General features: G+C 32.1%; 1 protein-coding gene across 4 annotated transcripts in view; it reads right to left on the bottom strand.

The window, feature by feature from the left end:
- LOC135124988 (GTPase-activating Rap/Ran-GAP domain-like protein 3) overlaps positions 1–20,178 on the bottom strand; it is a 223,287-nt gene that overhangs the window by 129,179 nt on the left and 73,930 nt on the right. The window contains exon 1 of one of the 4 annotated variants that reach the window (XM_064050240.1): positions 16,309–16,419. The exons of 2 other annotated variants lie outside the window; for them this stretch is intronic. The gene's annotated coding sequence lies outside the window, so the exon portion shown is untranslated. Of the gene's footprint in view, positions 1–16,308; positions 16,420–20,178 lie in introns of those variants that run through there. One more of the 4 variants, XM_064050241.1, reaches the window with a different exon arrangement.

The raw sequence follows: 20,178 nt of genomic DNA, 5'->3' as shown, positions 1-20,178 counted from the left end.
ACGAAAAATTGAGATTTTTTTTTAAATTGAGCAAAAATCGTCATTCCAAAAACAAAACATGTCACTGGTTTCGAGTCAAGATTATCCAAAAATTCGATTTTTGCTAAAAAAATTCATATTCGTTACTGAAAAATTGAAAATTTTGAAAAGTTGGTCCTCAAAATATTTAGCAACATAGATTTAAAAAAAACTGATTCAAAAAATCTTGGATAAAAATTTTCGAAACATCCGCTTTGAAACAAAAAAAGCTCGGAAAACGATAAAAAAATTCATACGAGGAGCACCAGATTTTATCTTTGCAAGTACTGGTCCCGCCCACCCGCCCTCGATTTTCTTGGAGGCTACATCGTTTGCCAAAATTAGTCTTATCTTAACAAGTACTAGCCCCACCCACCCGCCCATTAGTTTCTCAGAAGGTACGTCATAGAACAAAATCAGATTTATCGTAGAAAATATTTGTCCCACCCATCCACCCTTTATTTTCTTTGAGGCTACATCATTTGCCAAAATCAGTCTTATCTTATCAAGTAGTAGCCCCGCCCACCCACCCTTTAGCTTCTTAGAAGGTATGTCATTCGCCCAAATCAGTTTTATCGTAGCAAATACTAGCCCCACCCAAATTCGATTTAAAAAGAAAAATACCTCGAAATTTCGGAAAACAGTAAAAAAAGTAAAAAATTGGGCATTTTTAAAAGTTCGAGTTTTAAAAATTCGATTTGAAAATGTTTTTTTTTTAAATATCTCGAAATTTCGAAAAAACGCTGAAAAGTCTGTAGGGGATATTGAAAATTTTGTAATTTTTGAAAAGTTGCCAAAAATTCTGAAAAAATTGAGAATTTTGAAAATTTTTCGAAATATTCAGTTTGAAACTGAGTTGATAAATTGAGATTTTTGAAAAATGGACCAAAAATCCTACAAGACAGGTCAATGGTTCCCAGGAAAGTTTATCCAAAAATTTGATTTTCGCTAACAAAAATCAAAATTTTGAAAAGTTGCTAAAAAATCCTCAAAAATTTTATAACAGATTTCAAAAAACTGAAACTATCAAAAAATTCGTACGGGGGGCACAGGAAAATTGTTTAAGAATTCTCACAAAATTCTAAAATATATTTTTCGACGAACCTGAAGTTTATTCGACAAAACATTCGCTTTGATACAATTTTTTTTTTAACATGTCGAAAGCTCGAAAAACGATCAAAAAATTCATTTGTGTGCATTAAAATTTGAGAATTTTAAAAAATTGCCTAAAAATCCTGAAAAAATTCTGGGATATAGATCTCGAAGAGTTGTTTCGAAAAACAGAAAGTGTTAATGCTCCTGGGCCAAGATTTTCGAAAAATTCGGTTTGATTTTTTAAATACCTCGAAATTTTTGAAAAGAGTAAAAAAATATCGAAAAAACGAATATTTTTAGAATATGTCTAACAATCCTCAAAAAATTCTATGATGCAAATTTCAACGAACTGATTCGAAAAAATTTAAAGCGTCATAGACGAACATTTTTAAAATAATATTTGCTACGATAAAACTGATTTTGGTCAATGACATACCTTATAAAAAACTAAAGGGTGGGTGGGCGGGGCTACTACTTGATAAGATAAGACTGATTTTGGCAAATGATATAGCCTATAAGAAAATAGAGAAATTGCCAATTTTTCGATTGCCACCTCCATATGACTTTTTTTACCGAAAATCGAATTTTTTAGCGTTTTTCGAGATCACCAAAGATATTTAAAAGCTTCATTTTCAAATCCAATTTCTCGAAAATTAGGGTTTAGTCAACTTTTTGTTTCTTGTATCAGCAAGTCGAGATCTATATCCCAAAATTTTTTGAGAACTTTTAGAAACCTAAAATCTAAAATTTTTCGACAAAAAATGAATTTCTTGAATGGTATTCGAGATTTCGAGATATTAAAAAAATCATCTCCAAACCAAATTTTTCGAAAATCTCTCGTCGAATTATATTTCTTAGATTTTTTTGAGGATTTTTGGCAACTTTTCAGATTTCAATTTTTCAATAACTCTCCTAAAAATTTTTGGGTTGTGTTCGACTTTGAAAATATTCAAAAAATTTCACGTTGTAATCGAATGTTTCGAAAATGCTTGTCGAGGACACTAGATTTTTTTGAGGTTTTTAAGCCACTTTTAAAAATTTTCAATTTTTCCTATGATTTTTTTACTATAAATCGTACGAATTTTTTGCCATTTTTCGATAAACAAATCTATAAGAGGAATTGAACAATTAACAATTTTTGAAAAGTTGCCTAAAATGCTTGAAACTGTATTGATAAATTGAGATTTTTGAAAAATCCTGCAATGGTTCCCAGGACGGATTATCCAAAAATTTGATTTTCGCTAAAAAAATCAAAATTTTGAAAAGTTGCTAAAAAAATCCTCAAAAATTTTATAACAGATTTCAAAGAACTGAAACTATCACAAAATTCGTACGGGGGGCACAGGAAAATTGAGAATTTTGGAAAATTGCTTAAGAATTCTCACAAAATTCTAAAATATATTTTTCGACGAACTAATTCGAAAAACCTGAAGTTTCTTCGACAAAACATTCGCTTTAATACAATTTTTTTTGAAAGCTCGAAAAAAGATCAAAAAATTCATTTGAGGGGATTAAAATTTGAGAATTTAAAAAAATTGCCTAAAAATTCTGAAAAAATTCTGGGATGTAGATCTCGAAGAGGTGTTTCGAAAAACAGAAAGTGTTAGTGGTCCTGGACTGAGATTTTCGAAAAATTCGGTTTGATTTTTTAAATACCTCGAAATTTTTGAAAAGAGTAAAAAAATATCGAAAAAACGAATATTTTTAGAAAATCTCAATCCTCAAAAAATTCTATGATGCAAATTTCAACGAACTGATTCGAAAAAATTTAAAGCGTCATAGACGAACATTTTTAAAATAATATTTGCTACGATAAAACTGATTTTGGTCAATGACATACCTTATAAAAAACTAAAGGGTGGGTGGGCGGGGCTACTACTTGATAAGATAAGACTGATTTTGGCAAATGATATAGCCTATAAGAAAATAGAGAAATTGCCAATTTTTCGATTGCCACCTCCATCTGAATTTTTTTATCGAAAATCGAATTTTTTAGCGTTTTTCGAGATCACCAGAGATATTTAAAAGTTTCATTTGTAAATCCAATTTCTCGAAAATTAGGGTTAAGTCAACTTTTTGTTTCTTGTATCAGCAAGTCGAGATCTACATCCCAGAATTTTTTGAGGACTTTTAGACACCTAAAATCTAAAATTTGTCGACAAAAAATGAATTTCTTGAATGATATTCGAGATTTCGAGATATTAAAACAATCATCTCCAAACCAAATTTTTCGAAAATCTCTCGTCGAATTATATTTCTTAGATTTTTTTGAGGATTTTTGGCAACTTTCAGATTTCAATTTTTCAATAACCCTCCTAAAAATTTTTGGGTTGTGTTCGAACTTTGAAGATATTCAAAAAATTTCATGTTGTAATCGAATGTTTCGAAAACGCTTGTCGAGAACACTAGATTTTCAATTTTTCGATTACTCCTCTGCCCATATGATTTTTTTACCATAAATCGTACGAATTTTTTGCCATTTTTTGATAAAAAAATCTATAAGGGGAATTGAACAACTAACAATTTTAAAAAGTGCCTAAAATGCTTAAACAATTCTGGACGAGATGATTCGAAAAATTTAAAGTGTCCTAGACAAACATTTCGGAAACATTCGGTTTGATAATGTTAAAAAAATCATATGAGGGGCTATAAAAAAATCGAGATTTTTGAGAAATTGCTGAAGAATTTGATTCGAGAAACAAAAAGTGTCAAGGGTCCCGGACCAAGATTTTCAAAAAATTTGATTTGAAAATTTTTTTTTTTTAATATCTCGAAATCTCGAAAAACGCTGAAAAATCTGTAGCGGATATTGAATTTTTTTTTTATTTTTCAAAAGTTGCCAAAAATTGAGAATTTTGCAAATTTTTCGAAATATTCAGTTTGAAACTGAATTGATAAATTGAGATTTTTGAAAAATGGACCAAAAATCCTACAAGACAGATCAATGGTTCCCAGGACAGATTATCCAAAAATTTGATTTTCGCTAAAAAACAAGATTTTGAAAAGTTGCTAAAAAATCCTCAAAAATTTTATAACAGATTTCAAAGAACTGAAACTATCAAAAAATTCGTAAAATTGAGAATTTTGGAAAATTGCATAAGAATTCTCACAAAATTCTAAAATATATTTTTCGACGAACTGATTCGAAAAACCTGAAGTTCTTCGACAAAACATTCGCTTTGGTACAATTTTTTTTGAACATGTCGAAAGCTTGAAAAACGATAAAAAAATTCATTTAATTCTGGGATGCAGATCTCGAAGAGCTGTTTCGATAAAACAGAAAGTGTTAATGGTTCTGGACTAAGATTTTCGAAAAATTCGGTTTGATTTTTTAAATACCTCGAAATTTTTGAAAAGAGTACAAAAATATCGAAAAAACGAATATTTTTAGAAAAATGTCTAACAATCCTCAAAAAATTCTTTGATGCAAATTTCGACGAACTGATTCGAAAAATCTAAAGCGTCCTAGACGAACATTTTTAAAATAATATTTGCTACGATAAAACTGATTTTGGCCAATGACATACTTTATAAAAAACTAAAGGGTGGGTGGGCGGGGCTACAACTTGATAAGATAAGACTCATTTTGGCAAATGATATACCTTCCAAGAAAATAAAGGGTGGGTGGGTGGGGCTAGTACTTGCTGAAATAAGACTGATTTTGGCAAATGATATAGCCTCTAAGAAAATAGAGAAATTGCCAATTTTTCGATTGCCACCTCCATATGAATTTTTTTACCGAAAATCGAATTTTTTAGCGTTTTTCGAGATCACCAGAGATATTTAAAAGTTTCATTTTCAAATCCAATTTCTCGTTGCGTCAACTTTTTGTTTCTTGTATCAGCAAGTCGAGATCTGTATCCCAAATTTTTTTGAGGACTTTTAGACACCTAAAATCTAAAATTTTTCGACAAAAAATGAATTTCTTGAATGGTATTCGAGATTTCGAGATATTAAAAAAATCATCTCCAAACCAAATTTTTCGAAAATCTCTCGTCGAATTATATTTCTTAGATTTTTTTGAGGATTTTTGGCAACTTTTCAGATTTCAATTTTTCAATAACTCTCCTAAAAATGTTTGGGTTGTGTTCGAACTTTGAAGATATTCAAAAAATTTCACGTTGTAATCGAATGTTACGAAAACGCTTGTCGAGGACACTTGATTTTTCTGAGGTTTTTAGGCCACTTTCAAAATTTTCAATTTTTCGATTACTCCTCTGCCCATATGATTTTTTTACCATAAATCGTACGAATTTTTTGCCATTTTTTGATAAAAAAAACCTATAAGGGGAATTAAACAACTAACAATTTTGAAAAGTGCCTAAAATGCTTAAACAATTCTGAACGAGATGATTCGAAAAATTTAAAGTGTCCTAGACAAACATTTCGGAAACATTCGGTTTGATAATGTTAAAAAAATCATATGAGGGGCTATAAAATAATCGAAATTTTTGAGAAATTGCTGAAGAATTTGATTCGAGAAACAAAAAGTGTCAAGGGTCCCGGACTAAGATTTTCAAAAAATTGGATTTGAAAATGTTTTTTTTTAATATCTCGAAATCTCGAAAAACGCTGAAAAATCTGTAGGGGATATTGAAATTTATTTATGAAAAGTTGCCAAAAAATTGAGAATTTTGAAAATTTTTCGAAATATTCAGTATGAAACTGAATTGATAAATTGAGATTTTTGAAAAATGGACCAAAAATCCTACAAGACAGGTCAATGGTTCCCAGGACAGATTATCCAAAAATTTGATTTTCGCTAAAAAACAAGATTTTGAAAAGTTGCTAAAAAATCCTCAAAAATTTTATAACAGATTTCAAAGAACTGAAACTATCAAAAAATTCGTAAAATTGAGAATTTTGGAAAATTGCTGAAGAATTCTCACAAAATTCTAAAATATATTTTTCGACGAACTGATTCGAAAAACCTGAAGTTTCTTCGACAAAATATTCGCTTTGGTACAATTTTTTCTTAACATGTCGAAAGCTCGAAAAACGATTAAAAACATTTGCATGTCTAAAAATCCTGAAAAAATTCTGGGATGTAGATCTCGAAGAGTTGTTTCGAAAAACAGAAAGTGTTAATGGTCCTGGGCCAAGATTTTCGAAAAATTCGGTTTGATTTTTTAAATACCTCGAAATTTTTGAAGAGTAAAAAAATATCGAAAAAACGAATATTTTTAGAAAATCTCTAACAATCCTCAAAAAATTCTGTGAAACAAATTTCGACGAACTGCTTCGAAAAATCTAAAGCGTCCTAGACGAACAATTTTAAAAAAATATTTATTACGATAAAACTGATTTTGGCCAATGACATACCTTATAAAAAACTGAAGGGTGGGTGGGCGGGGTTACTACGTGATAAGATAAGACTGATTTTGGCAAATGATATAGCTTCTAAGAAAATAGAGAAATTGTTAATTTTTCGATTGCCACCCCCATATGAATTTTTTACCGAAAATTGATTTTTTTAGCGTTTTTCGAGACCACCAGAGATATTTAAAAGTTTCATTTTCAAATCAAGTTTCTTTTTTGCCAACTTTTCAAAGTTCAATTTTTCAATAATCCTCCTAAAAATTTTTGGGTTATGTTCGAACTTTGAAGATATACAAAAAGTTTCACGTTGTAATCGAATGTTTCGAAAACGCTTGTCGAGGACACTACACTACATTTTAACATGTCGAAAGTCGAAGAAAAATGTTCAAAAAATTCATCACATGGCATTAAAATTTGAGATTTAAAAAAATTATCTAAAAATCCTTAAAAAATTCTGGGATGTAAGTACCGAAGAGTTGTTTCGAAAAACAGAAAGGTTTACTGGTCCTGGACCAAGATTTTTTTAAAATTCGCTTAGAAAAATGATTTTTTAAATACCTCGAAATTTCGAAAAACAGTAAAGAATATAGAAAAAAACAAACATTTTTAGAAATTGTCTAAAAGTCCTCAAAAAATTCTATGATGCAAATTCCGACGAGCTGATTCGCAAATTCAAAAGCATCCTAGACAAACATTTTCAAAATAGTATTTGCTACGATAAAACAGATTTTGGCCAATGACATTCCTTATAAGAAAGTGAAGGGTGGGCGGGCGGGGCTACTACTTGATAAGAAAAAACTGATTTTGGCAAATGATATAGCCTCTAAGAAAGTAGAGAAATTGTCAAAATATATAGATATTTAAAAATTTCATTTTCAAATCGAATTTCTCGAAAACTAGGGTTCAGTCCACTTTTTATTTTTTGTATCAGCAAGTCGAGATCTATATCCCAAAATTTTTTGAGGACTTTCAAACACCTAAAATCTAAAATTTTTCGACAAAAAATTAATTTCTTGAATGGTATTCGAGATTTCGAGATATTAAAAAAAAAATCATCTTCAAACCAAATTTTTCGAAAATCTCTCGTCGAATTATTTCTCTTAGATTTTTTTGAGGATTTTTGGCAACTTTTCAGATTTCAGTTTTTCAATAACCCTCCTAAAAATTTTTGGGTTGTGTTCGAACTTTGAAGATATTCAAAAAATTTCACGTTGTAATCGAATGTTTCGAAAACGCTTCTCGAGGACACTAGATTAAAAAAATTTGATATTTGCTAAAAAAAATCAAAATTTTGAAAAGTTGCTAAAAAATTCCTCAAAAATTTTATAACAGATTTCAAAGAACTGAAACTATCAAAAAATTCGTAAAACTGAGAATTTTGGAAAATTGCTTAAGAATTCTCACAACATTCTAAAATATATTTTTCGACGAACTGATTCGAAAAACCTGAAGTTTCTTCGACAAAACATTCGCTTTGATACAATTTTTTTTAACATATCGAAAGCTCGAAAAACGATCAAAAAATTCATTTGAGTGTCTAAAAATCCTGAATAAATTCTGGGATGTAGATCTCGAAAAGTTGTTTCGAAAAACAGAAAGTGTTAAGTGGACCAACATTTTCGAAAAATTCGCTTAGATTTTGTAAATACCTCGAAATTTTGGAAAAGAGTAAAAAAATATTGAAAAAAACGAATATTTTTAGAAAATGTCTAACAATCCTCAAAAAATTCTATGATGCAAATTTCGACGAACTGATTCGAAAAATCTAAAGCGGCCTAGACGAACATTTTTAAAATAATATTTGCTACGATAAAACTGATTTTGGACAATGACATACCTTATAAAAAACTAAAGGGTGGGTGGGCGGGGCTACTACTTGATAAGATAAGACTGATTTTGGCAAATGATATAGCTCGAATTTTTTAGCGTTTTTCGAGATCACCAGAGATATTTAAAAGTTTCATTTTCAAATCCAATTTTTCGAAAATTAGGGTTGAGTTAACTTTTCGTTTCTTGTATCAGCAAGTCGAGATCTATATCCCAAAATTGTTTGAGGACTTTTAGACACCTAAAATCTAAAATTTTCGACAAAAATTGAATTTCTTGAATGGTGTTCGAGATTTCGAGATATTAAAAAAATCATCTCCAAACCAAATTTTTCGAAAATCTCTCGTCGAATTATATTTCTTAGATTTTTTTGAGGATTTTTGGCAACTTTTCAGATTTCAATTTTTCAATAATTCTCCTAAAAATGTTTGGGTTGTGTTCGAACTTTGAAGATATTAAAAAAATTTCACGTTGTAATCGAATGTTTCGGAAACGCTTGTCGAGAACACTAGATTTTCAATTTTTCGATTACTCCTCTGCCCATATGATTTTTTTACCATAAATCGTACGAATTTTTTGCCATTTTTTGATAAAAAAATCTATAAGGGGAATTGAACAACTAACAATTTTGAAAAGTGCCTAAAATGCTTAAACAATTCTGGACGAGATGATTCGAAAAATTTAAAGTGTCCTAGACAAACATTTCGGAAACATTCGGTTTGATAATGTTAAAAAAATCATGAGGGGCTATAAAAAAATCGAGATTTTTGAGAAATTGCTGAAGAATTTGATTCGAGAAACAAAAAGTGTCAATGGTCCCGGACCAAGATTTTCAAAAAATTCGATTTGAAAATGTTTTTTTTTAATATCTCGAAATCTCGAAAAACGCTGAAAAATCTGTAGGGGATATTGAAAATTTTTTTATTTTTGAAAAGTTGCCAAAAATTGAGAATTTTGAAAGTTTTTCGAAATAATCAGTTTGAAACTGAATTGATAAATTGAGATTTTTGAAAAATGGACCAAAAATCCTACAAGACAGATCAATGGTTTCCAGGAAAGATTATCCAAAAATTTGATTTTCGCTAAAAAAAATAAAAATTTTGGAAAGTTACTAAAAATTCCTCAAAAATTTTATAACAGATTTCAAAGAACTGAAACTATAAAAAAATTCGTAAAATTGAGAATTTTGGAAAATTGCTTAAGAATTCTCACAAAATTCTAAAATATATTTTTCGGCGAACTGATTCGAAAAACCTGAAGCTTCTTCGACAAAACATTCGCTTTGATACAATTTTTTTTGAACATGTCGAAAGCTCGAAAAACGTTCAAAAAATTCGTTAGAGGGCATTAAACTTTGAAATTCAAAAAAATTGTCTAAAAATCCTTAAAAAATTCTAGGATGTAGGTATCGAAGAAAGGTTTACTGGTCCTGGACCAAGATTTTTTAAAAATTCGCTTTGAAAAATGATTTTTTAAAAACCTCGAAATTTCGGAAAACAGTAAAAAATATAGAAAAAACGAACATTTTTAGAAATTGTCTAAAAATCCTCAAAAAACTGATGCAAATTCCGACGAGCTGATTCGCAAATTCAGAAGCGTCCTAGACAAACATTTTCAAAATAGTATTTGCTACGATAAAACAGATTTTGGCCAATGACATTCCTTATAAGAAACTAAAGGGCGGGTGGGTGGGGCTACTACTTGATAAGATAAGACTGATTTTGGCAAATGATATATCCTGTAAAAAAATAAAGGGTGGGTGGGTGGGGCTAGTATTTGATAGGATAAAACTGATTATGGCAAATGACATTCCTTCTAAGAAACTAAAGGGTGGGTGGGAGGGGCCAGTACTTGCTAAGATAAAACTGATTTTGGCAAATGATATACCCTCTAAGAAAATAGAGAAATTGTCAAAATATATAGAAATTTAAAAATTTCATTTTCAAATCGAATTTCTCGAAAGTTAGGGTTCAGTCCACTTTTTATTTTTTGTGTCAGTAAGTCGAGATCTATATCCCAAAATTTTTTGAGGACTTTTAGACACCTAAAATCTAAAATTTTTTAAGAAAAAATTAATTTCTTGCATGGTATTCCAGATTTTGACATATTAAAAAAAAATCATCTCCAAACCAAATTTTTCGAAAATCGAAATAATTTCTCAGATTTTTTTTGAGGATTTTTGGCAACTTTTCAGAATTCAATTTTTCAATAACCCTCATAAAAATTTTTGGGTTGTGTTCGGACTTTGGAGATATACAAAAATTTTCACGTTACTCCTCTGCCCATATGATTTTTTATCATAAATCGTAGGCATTTTTTGCCATTTTTCGATAAAAAAAATCTATAAGGGGAATTGAACAATTAACAATTTTGAAAAGCTGCCTAAAATCCTTAAACAATTAAATTATTTTTAATTTGTTTCAGTCTTGTCACATTCCTGTTTCCTAGCAAATGTTAACGTGGTCATCACACATGGGAAACATTTTTAATTTTCACGTCTGTGGATCATAAATTCGTATGTTTATGAAATACACTCAAACTATTTACGTCAACATGCATAAACGAATTTATGGCTGTCATAAAATTTGCATTATGAATAAACACATGGTTAATAAGTGTCTCGTCCTTAAAGTATTCGTCCACAGGGCTTAAATTATTCAGCAGTCTCATTCATGCAACGAAATTTTAGAATTTTCCAGTCTAAAGAATCCCTAAAAATGCACACTTATTTTTTTATAGGTAGTGCGTTTTCATAGACTTCAGGTAACTATAATTGTCAAAGGTGGACCGATTAAGGATAATTAAATTAAATGAAGTTAAACAATGACTCAACAAAGTTAATTTCTAAGTACGAGTAACATAATTCATTTCATGTTGTGAATTTTGTACTAGATGCCTGCTGGCTAAGTTAATATGGTAGACTGATGTTAAATTATTGATTCATTATGGCATTAGCTTGAAATGGACCGTATTTAAATTCGGTTCGTCGAATTCAAAATGCTACATAGTTGGAATCTTTTTTCTAGACGTTGCTCGCTTAGGCTGCTTAACCCATTGTCATAATAATTAATAAACTTTCTACGTTTTCATTATTTCTCCATCAACGTCATCGTTGCCAACCTCTGCGGTTTCTCACTTGAAGTTGTTGGAACATACAACTACAATAGACATAGTATCGATCTGAAACTAGTGGTTTGTGTCGTAGTTGAAAGGTTGATAATCTCGAGTGGACTTGGCAGCTGTTAGCAAAATTTTCTTGTTACCTTTAATGGGGGCCGAAGGGCGATAAAAACTAAGCGACACTATCTAACACGAAAGAAAATTTCTCTTATGGAAACGACGTTGAAGGTAATAAGATAAATGGTCTTCATTGTTATGAGATTTGCTAAAAAGCCAAATCGTTACCGCCTGGATTGTGCTTCGGGGTTTAGGGAGAGCGAACGTGATAAATTGATGCCAGAGGCAATGATCGAAGAAGGTGTTGTGAGGTTTTAATAAACTCGTGTAAAATATTCCTGCATTTGGACGATAAGCGTTATCGTAATTTAAACCGGATTTATTAACTGTAGTTATTCAACAAATAGGTGCTTATCTATATGACAAAAATTTAATAGATGGATTACCATATGATTAAATAATAAATTCCGAATAGCAATCCTTATCAATCCGTGTTAATTACGAAGCTCTATGGAATTCATTATCGCAAAAATACTGGGAAAACCTACATGGTGTTAATGTCAACAGTGAGTTACTCGTAGCATAAAAATAAACTCGATAAATTCAAATTGCCATCGTGTATCGATTCTTACTTTTATGTTGTGTAATTTGAATATACGTAGTCGCATATGTAGCAGCTTGAATCTTACAACAAATTGAATTTTGTTTAGACACATTTAAGCTCGGTTTAAAGTGGAAAATCCGGAGGGATTTAAAAGCTTTTCGATATAAATCTTCAAAGGCGGTTTTTAAGCACAACTTGGGGTCAATAGCTTATATTTTATTTATAAGCACACAAATACCCAACTTTCAAATGAATAGAGCACTTGGCTTCAAAGAAGTGACGTTAATTTAACTTTTTTACTTCCGGAGTAAGTATTGTAATAAGGCCATTTTAAGGAACGAAAAACACAAGCAGAATTTTCTTGGTCGCTTTATAAAATTGAGCTTATTTTTCTGCAACGTAAATAATGATATGTTTCATTACGGTTATCGACAGATGTAACAATAACACAGGGACATATTTATGTACACAGACCTTATTATAAGCGGATGATTAAAATTAAAGCCTTGGATGTAGAAACAATCAATTTTGTTTACATTATTTAGCATCAAGAGTTAAAATAATTTCACTAATTACCATTCAAATTTATTCTAAATATCGTCACTAAAATTATCACTGGCGTATAATTGATATGAAATAGGACCGAGGTGGGAGCCATGGCACACTCCCGATAGAGAGCTCTGAATCTTAAGAAATTCAAATCCAATTGGTTTAAAACACGTTTCTACGACACTTGAAATCTTTTTATTATTTTTCGTACCTGGAAAAAGCTACCGAGAAATAACGAGAATAAATACGCACACTGAATTTCAATGAGAGATTGAAATGTAATATTTTTTGTTTCAAAAGCATTAAAAAAGTTAAATTATTAATATATTCAGATGGGACTAGTGTCCATGAGGAAACTAAATTTTAAATTTTCTGAAACTCATCAATTCAGAGAGCATATTGGCATTTTTTTAGCCTTTGTAAAAAAACACTTGCGATCTTCGAGTGCCTATTTTCATCAAATTTCAGTTATTTTTTTGTGGAATTTATTTCTAATTAAATTCTAGCCGTCTCGAATTCTTCAAATATTTTTTCGGACTTTCAAACTTTAGTTGTATTATAAATTCATTGAAATATTAAAGTTTTCTAGAATTTTTTAGCTTTACGATTTTTAAAAATGATTATAGATTTAGACGTTTTATTTGTAATGGTTTTCGGAGATGTATATTTCGAGTTTTAAAATCATGGCCAGTGCTCCAACGAAACTTACGAAACTCGTCAATTGGGGCGTTTTCAGCTTTGAATCTAAAGAACTTGTAACGACGATAAATTATTGACATTTTCTTGGGAAGTCAAAATTCACTGTTTTAGAAATCGAACTATGCCTTAAATTTATTAATTTTTAAATTGTACAATTATTAATAAAATGTAGCCTTTCTAAAAAATCGCTGTATTTCTTCGAGTATTTTCATCGAATTTTGTGGTATTTGAAATCACTGTCAGAATATCTGTTCCAATAAACAAGAAAAGTGAATCCAAAATTTTCAAAAATTTTCCAAAAAAATGGTGAAAATTGCATCAATCGACCGAAAATTTGTGTCAAATTGTAGATAATCTTCCATTAGTCGCGAATCTAAAATCGCCTTCACATTATCTGTTCAAATAAACACGAAAAGTGAATCCAAAATTTCCAAAAATTTTCCAAAAAAGTGGTTAAATTTGGCTCAATCTACCGAAAATTTGTGTCAATTTGTAGATAATCTACCCCTAATTACGAATCTGAAATCGCCGTCACGATATCTGTTCCAATAAACACGAAAAGTGCTTCCAAAATTTCCAACAATTTTCCAAAAAAGTGGTTGAAATTGGCTCAATTGACCGAAACAATTTTCGGTCAATTGAGCCAATGACACCAATGTGTCAAATTGTAGATAATCCAATAAACACGAAAAGTGAATCCAAAGTTTCCAAAAAAGTGGTTAAAATTGGATCAAACGACCTAAAATTGGAATCAAATTTCAAATTAAATTGCAGCCATCTCAAATCCTGTAACTATTTTTTCAGTCTATCGAACTTTGGTTACATAAAAAATTCATACAAATATTAAATCATTCCAGATTTTTTTTAATTCAACGATTTCTAAAAATAATTGCAGTTTCAAACGTTTTAGTTGTAATGGTTTTTAAAGGTGTATACTTCGAGTTTTAAAATGATGAACAGTGTTCCAACCAAACTTAATTGGGGCGTTTCCAACTTTGAATCTAAAGAACTTGTTACGACTATAAATTATTGACATTTTTTGGGTCGATGAACCAAAATTCACTGTTTCAGAGATCGAACTATGCCTTAAATTTATTAATTTTTAAAAAGTAAAATTCTTAATAAAATATAGCCTTTCTAAAAAATCGCTGTATTTCTTCAAGTATTTTCATCGAATTTTGTTTATATGTTCCAATAAACACGAAAACTTGATCGAAAATTTCCAAAAATTTTCCAAAAAAGTGGTTAAAATTGCATCAATCGACAGAAAATTTGTGTCAAATTATAGATTATCTTCCAGTGGTTGCGAATCTAAAATCGCCGTCACGATATCTGTTCCAATAAACACGAAAAGTGCTTCCAAAATTTCCAACAATTTTCCAAAAAAGTGGTTGAAATTGGCTCAATTGACCGAAAATTGGTGTCAAATTGTAGATAATCCAATAAACACGAAAAGTGAATCTAAAGTTTCCAAAAATTTTCCAAAAAAGTGGTTAAAATTGGATCAAACGACCTAAAATTGGAATCAAATTTCAAATTAAATTGCAGCCATTTCAAATCCTGTAACCATTTTTTCAGTCTATCGAACTTTGGTTACATAAAAAATTCATACAAATATTAAATCATTCCAGATTTTTTTGAATACAACGATTTCAAAAAATAATTGCAGTTTCAAACGTTTCAGTTGCAATGGTTTTCGAAGATGTATACTGCGAGCTTTAAAATCATGAACATTGCTCCAACAAAACGAAACTTTTTTTCAACTTTGAATTCAAAGAACTTATTACGACTATAAATTATTCACATTTTTTTTTTGGAAGTCGATGAACCAAAATTCACTGTTACAGAACTCGAACTATACCTTTAAGATCATCAATTTTTAAATTATAAAATTCTTAATAAAATATAGCCTTTGTAAAAATCGCTGTATTTCTTCTGTATTTTCGTCAAATTTTGGCTATATTTTCGTGGAATTTGTTTCAAATTAAGTTCCAAACATCCCAAATCCTGTAACTATTTTTTCAGTCTATCGAACTTTGGTTACATGAAAAATTCATACAAAGAGTAAAACATTTTAGGATTCTTTTAATTTCGTTTTCAACTTCTAAACTCAAATCGAATTTTTATTTCGGAACTTAATGATTCAAAAATCACTGTTTCAGATCTCGATCTATAGTTTTAATTTCATTCAGTTTTAGTTATTTTTTGTCGAATTTATTTCAAATTAAATTCCAACTATTCTGCAATTAATTTGAACTTAATTGTTTCTAAAATTCATGGAATAATTAAAACTTTCTAGAACTCTTAATTCTATGATTTTTAAAAATGATTAAAATTTTAAACGTTGTATATGTATGGTTTTTGAAGAAGAACTATACATTTATGTCCATTAAGTAGGAAATTATAAAATTGTTGCTGAATGGTATAATATTACGTTCAAACACAAAAGAAGACGGAAAATTCGAAAACCTTGAGATACACTTTATTAATCAATTAATTAATAATTTAATGTAATTTAAACTATTATGCAGTACACAATTAAAAATTTAGCATGCACTCATCACAATTTTGTGCTCCTGAAAAATGAGCACTAACTGACACATTTTTTATTTGCAGAAAAGATCATTAAAAAGTAGGTGAAATAAAATATGACCGCAATGCAAACCTTGGAGTGTTCCGAAGTTCTTCAGAAAAAGTAAGTTCTCTCATTAACTTATTAAGTTTCCGTCAATTTTAAAACACACCCCGACCTCCAAAATTCAGATAATCCTCACTCCCCTCCTTATCCCAAAACTTTAACATATCGCCAACCCTTACAAGCCACTTTTCCACTTAGCCCAACTCATCTCCAACTTCCCCCAGCCGCCGCAACCTCATTTATAATTTTTATGCCTCGCAATTTATTTTTCCAAATTCCGCAGCACTTCTTCCCGTCTCGTCACCAAAACCCCCCATTACTCCCAACAACTCCGGTGTCTTCCGTAAATAAAGCTCCCAACTAGCCAGACGCCATAACTCACCCTCGCTAATTAAAGCCCAGTTCAAACACAGCTGCGTTAAATGGTGCTAGCGCACGGAAATTACAATGGCCGGGTTTTCGACCTTTAACCCGTGAACGCGAGCTTCAACTGAGTTTCATGGAGCTTTCGCGGGCGCTTTCATATGTCTTCGGGAAGCAGGCGCATGCGGCGGGAGGAGGAGGAGCGCATCAGGTGGCTATGCGGTCTTGTTTTGTTTTATTTTTGGGACCGGCTTGGGACCGGTGTCGCACTGTCTTGGGACTGTAATGGGAGCTTAATGGGATAAGCACGTGGGGACTGGGGCGGAGAGGACACTTTTAAGTGGGAATCTCGGAAGTGTGGCTAATTTGTGGAAGTTCGAGGGCGCGGAAAAGTTTTAAGTTGCAAGAATAGTGTGCTGTGGGAGAGGAGTTTGGTTGAAATTGGTTCGGAGACTGTGTATTTTCAAAAGCAGGCGGTGCATTATAATCGAGATTATAATTTTATATATCCCGTCCAGAGATATGATGACGTCATCTCAAAAAACAATTTTTAAATAGTGGTAGCGTATGAACTATAATGTTGTTTTTTAATTAAGAAGAATGAGAATCAATGAATTCTGGAACAGTCTGATCATGTTAAACAAATTAGTCTAACAATGTTGTCTATATCACTTGTCAGGTCATTTCAGGTCAGGTCAGCTTAGGTCAGGTCAGATCAGGTCAAGTCAATATCGTTTGTATTGAGATTGTATAAAATATTAGTTTATCCCCTCCAAAAATTGATGACGTAAGCTCAAAATTTTGTCGAATAGATCCAATCTAAAATATCGAAAATATGACGAGTCTACACTGAAAAAATTAAAGTTAAACTTAGCTCCGCCTTTTTTAAGAGCCCCACTCCCATTCTAGGGAAGAACATATAATTAACCCCGCCCACCCACCTCGCTTCCATCTCAGTGACTAATACTTGCTAAGATAAGACTGATTTTAATCTAAGGGCGGGTGTCTGTTGTTAGTACTTGTTAAAATAGAAAAGAAAAGAGTTAAATTTGGCCCCGCCCACCCACCCGTTCGCTCATTTTTTCTTCTAAAATATATAAGAAATACATCTTGTAGTAAATAGTATTACAAAAAAAATAGTGTTAGCCTTTTTTTTCTTCTTTAACAGCTCCATTCCCATTCTAAATAAGAACATATAATTAGCCCCGCCCACCCACCTTGTCTCCATCTCAGTGACTAATACTTGTTAAAATAAGACTGATTTTGGCAAATGACGTACCCTCTAAGAAAACAAAGGGCGGGTGGGTGGGGCTAGAACCTGCTTAGTTAAGACTGATTTTGGCAAATAATATACCTTCCAAGAAAATAGAGGGCGGGTGGGCGGGGCTAGTACCTACTAAGATATGATTGATTTTGGCACATGACACCTTTTAAGAATATAAAACGCGGATGGGTATTGTTAGTACTTGCTAAGATAGAAAAGGAAAAAGTTAAATTTAGCCCCACCCACCCACCCGTTCGCTCATTTTTTCTTCTAGAATAGGAAATCAGTCTTGTAGTATGTAGTATAATAAAAAAATTACAGTTGGTCCTTTTTGTTTTCTTTTTTAACAGCCCCAGTACCATTCGACAGAAGAACATATACTTAGCCCCGCCCACCCACACCGCCTCAAATTCAGTGATTCATTTAATCTAGTCTGAGTAAAAGTGGATCCTTTACTGAACAGAAATAAAATTAGTTCTTAGAATGAAAAGAGCGTCGGTGAGTGGGAGGATTTAGTACTTGCTAAGATAAGACTGATTTTGGCAAATGACGTACCTTGCAAGAAAATTGAGGGCGGGTGGGCGGGGCTAGTATTTGGTAAGATAAGACTTATTTTGGCAGTTAAAATACCTTCCAAGAAAATAGAGGGCGGGTGGGCGGGGCTAGCATTTGCTAAGAGAAGGCTAATTTTGGCAAATGACATACCTTCCAAGAAAATTGAGGGCGGGTGGGCGGGGCTAGTACCTACTAAGATATGATTGATTTTGGCACATGACACCTTTTAAGAATATAAAACGCGGATGGGTATTGTTAGTACTTGCTAAGATAGAAAAGGAAAAAGTTAAATTTAGCCCCACCCACCCACCCGTTCGCTCATTTTTTCTTCTAGAATAGGAAATCAATCTTGTAGTAAGTGGTATAACAAAAAAAATACAGTTGGTCCTTTTTGTTTTCTTTTTTAACAGCCCCAGTCCCATTCGACAGAAGGATATATACTTAGCCCCGCCCACCCACCCCGTCTCCAATTCATTTAATCTAGTCTGAGTGAAAGTGGATCCCATACTGAATAGTAATAAAATTAGTCCTTAGAATAAAAAGAACGTCGGTGAGTAGGAGAATTTAGTACCTACTTAGGTAAGACTAATTTTGGCAAATGACGTACCTTCCAAGAAAATTGAGGGCGGGTGGGCGGGGCTAGTACTTATTAAGATAAGACTTATTTTGGCAAATAAAATACCTTCCAAGAAAATAGAGGGCTGGTGGGCGGGGTTAGCACTTGCTAAGAGAAGGCTAATTTTGGCAAATGACATACCTTCCAAGAAAATTGAGGGCGGGTGGGCGGGGCTAGTATTTGGTAAGATAAGACTTATTTTGGCAGTTAAAATACCTTCCAAGAAAATAGAGGGCGGGTGGGCGGGGCTAGCACTTGCTAAGAGAAGGCTAATTTTGGCAAATGACATACCTTCCAAGAAAATTGAGGGCGGGTGGGCGGGGCTAGTACCTACTAAGATATGATTGATTTTGGCACATGACACCTTCTAAGAATATAAAACGCGGATGGGTATTGTTAGTACTTGCTAAGATAGAAAAGGAAAAAGTTAAATTTAGCCCCACCCACCCACCCGTTCGCTCATTTTTTCTTCTAGAATAGGAAATCAATCTTGTAGTAAGTAGTATAACAAAAAAATTACAGTTGGTCCTTTTTGTTTTCTTTTTTAACAGCCCCAGTCCCATTCGACAGAAGAATATATACTTAGCCCCGCCCACCCACCCCGCCTCCAATTCATTTAATCTAGTCTGAGTGAAAGTGGATCCCATACTGAATAGTAATAAAATTAGTCCTTAGAATAAAAAAAACGTCGGTGAGTACGAGGATTTAGTACTTGCTAAGATAAGACTGATTTTGGCAAATGACGTACCTTCGAAGAAAATTGAGGGCGGGTGGGCGGGGCTAGTATTTGGTAAGATAAGACTTATTTTGGCAGTTAAAATACCTTCCAAGAAAATAGAGGGCGGGTGGGCGGGGCTAGCACTTGCTAAGAGAAGGCTGATTTTGGCAAATGACATACTTTCCAAGAAAATAGAGGGCGGGTGGGCGGGGCTAGTATCTGCTAAGATATGATTGATTTTGGCACATAGCACCTTTTAAGAATATAAAACGCGTGTGGGTGTTGTTAGTACTTGCTAAGATAGAAAAGGAAAAAGTTAAATTTAGCCCCACCCACCCACCCGTTCGCCCATTTTTTCTTCTAGAATAGGAAATAAATCTTGTAGTAAGTAGTATAACAAAAAATTACAGTTGGTCCTTTTTGTTTTCTTTTTTAACAGCCCCAGTCCCATTCGACAGAAGAATATATAGTTAATCCCGCCCACCCACCCCGCCTCCAATTCATTTAATCTAGTCTGAGTGAAAGTGGATCACATACTGAATAGTAATAAAATTAGTCCTTAGAATAAAAAGAACGTCGGTGAGTAGGAGGATTTAGTACCTACTTAGGTAAGACTGATTTTGGCAAATGACGTACCTTTTAAGAAAATTCAGGGCGGGTGGGTGGGGCTAGTACCTGCTTATTTAAGTCTGATTTTGGCAAATAACATACCTTCCCAGAAAATAGAGGGCGGGTG

The sequence above is a fragment of the Zophobas morio genome, unplaced genomic scaffold (assembly GCF_036711695.1).
Source record: "Zophobas morio isolate AGI-343-1 ecotype UQ-CSIRO unplaced genomic scaffold, CSIRO_AGI_Zmor_V1 ptg000008l, whole genome shotgun sequence".
NCBI classification, from domain to species: domain Eukaryota; kingdom Metazoa; phylum Arthropoda; class Insecta; order Coleoptera; family Tenebrionidae; genus Zophobas; species Zophobas morio.
This window is presented reverse-complemented; position numbering and strand designations above follow the sequence as displayed.